Below are 410 nucleotides of genomic sequence, written 5' to 3' on the forward strand. Positions count from 1 at the left end.
AGCGTGTAAATCGTGACAGATTTGGTATTTTTCTTCAATCTGTTTAGTGAACTAGGTGTGATGAAAAAGCACATCATTTTGCAATGAAGAAAAGTGCAATTCCACTGATGACCTGTAGATTGCGCAATTGACAATGAAAAGACTACTGCTAATATAAGTTCGACGCATGTGTGCACGTTTGTGTTTATAGTTGAAGAGTTTGGTTCCAAAATTGCCTGAGAGATAAAAATACATCTAACTTACACAATAAAAACACGTTAACATAATAAAAAAACATGATTTAATCTTTTTCTAATTTTTTATCTAATTTTGGAACCAAACTCTTCATTTACTCATGCTTATGTTATTGTCATAGTTAAAATGTTTTCTTTAATTATTCACATTATAATGAATCCAGGATGCGAGTCCTC

This window comes from Barbatula barbatula (genome assembly GCF_947034865.1).
Source record: "Barbatula barbatula genome assembly, chromosome: 16".
NCBI classification, from domain to species: domain Eukaryota; kingdom Metazoa; phylum Chordata; class Actinopteri; order Cypriniformes; family Nemacheilidae; genus Barbatula; species Barbatula barbatula.